The sequence below is a fragment of the Mustela erminea genome, chromosome 2, assembly GCF_009829155.1.
Source record: "Mustela erminea isolate mMusErm1 chromosome 2, mMusErm1.Pri, whole genome shotgun sequence".
NCBI classification, from domain to species: Eukaryota; Metazoa; Chordata; class Mammalia; order Carnivora; family Mustelidae; genus Mustela; species Mustela erminea.
Window position 1 is genome coordinate 162,793,948 of NC_045615.1, and position 1,621 is coordinate 162,795,568.

The window sequence follows — 1,621 nt, forward strand, 5'->3', positions numbered from 1 at the left end:
GCACAGAGGATCCTGCTTTAAAAAGAAAATGAGATTAGATTTCAGGAGACCTAACATCTACTCTCCTTTCGGCTCCGCCATTCCCCAGCTGGTGACATTGGATGGACTAATTTCTTCCAGCTTCAGTCTTCTCACCTGTGAAACAAGAGGACTAGACCAGATCAGAGCTTCTCAGACTTTATAATAATTACCAGGGCCCTTGATAAATGGGTTTGGCTCCATTTCTGGAGATTCGGAACAAAGGGGCAGTGGCCTGTGTATAAGAATTTGCATTTTAATAAACTCTCTGGGTGATTCATGATCCACCTTCTGGAAATATTTGTCTAAATCAGTGGTTCTTCACTCTACTCTTGCATTAGAAACATGAGGAAAGTTTTAAAAAATGCTCTTGACAGGATCCACTGTAAATGAGCGCATCAGGTCATCTGGGTGTGGGACCAGGCGCTACAGGTTATTTTGCACTGCAGGGGTTGAGAATCAGTGGCTTAGATAATCTTTCAGATCTTTCCTTAGGTCTAGACCTCTCACTTTTAATTTGGGATTCCTGGTTCTCTACCACAGTATACAGATTTACTGCTAGGGGCTGAGTCCTCTACCCCACAAATTCATATGTCACAGTCCGAACCCCGAGTACCCCAGAATGTGACTGTATTTGGAGATGGGGACTTTAAAGGAGTAATTAAGGTAAGATAAGGTCTTATGGGTGGACCATAATCCAAAGTAACTGGTGTCTTTGTAAGAGGAGATTAGGACAGAGAGGACACAGAGATAAACTGAGAAGACCAGGAGAAGGCAGCAATCCATGGTCCCAAAATGCAAGTCTCAAGAGAAACCGACCCCATCAAATTTCTGCTGTCATCAGTTTGTGGTGTTTTGTTAAGGACAACCCTAGCAAACTACGACATTAGTCGAATGGTTTTCTGAACCCCGACTGACTTGGCTTGTCTTGTTATTGTTCAGAACCAACTTAATCTCTTGTATGGACACAAATGAACTAAAAGGAAAATGATTTAATGAGCATTTTTTCCAAAATCCTGATTAAAGATAAGCTATGGAAATAAGTAATGCAGTTTAAAATACTATGACTTAATTTTGAAGATGATGTTTTAAGTTGACAGGACTAAGAAAATTTCCAGGACTTTTTGCTACCACTCATAAATAGCAGGGCTGATTTTAATTAAACAATAAATTACTACCAAATTTTTAATATGGTCATGTAAATTTAATGTAAATTTTAATTATGAGCTTACATGAAATAGAATTTATTATTTTAATTTTAATTCTGGGTTTTATAAGACAACCCTGTCATCTATCCTATCCATCCCTAATTTCTCATGCCTCTTCCTTAAGATTTCTTTAATCTTAATTTTCACTTGGATCTACTCAAAGAGAAACTATTTGAGTATTTTCATCATACCCTGGAAAAACAGACTTAGACCATAAAGAAAAAGATATATTGCCACCTAGTGGAAAATAGGCAGAATCATTCGATTTCACTCAGTTTTAAACCACAAAATGGTTAGTACAAGAAATGCTGAAAAATGTTCTTCCATCATGAATAACTACACTTTAATTAAATGATGCCTTCCACATTTAGCTGCCGTACCGTTTTTGTCTTCTA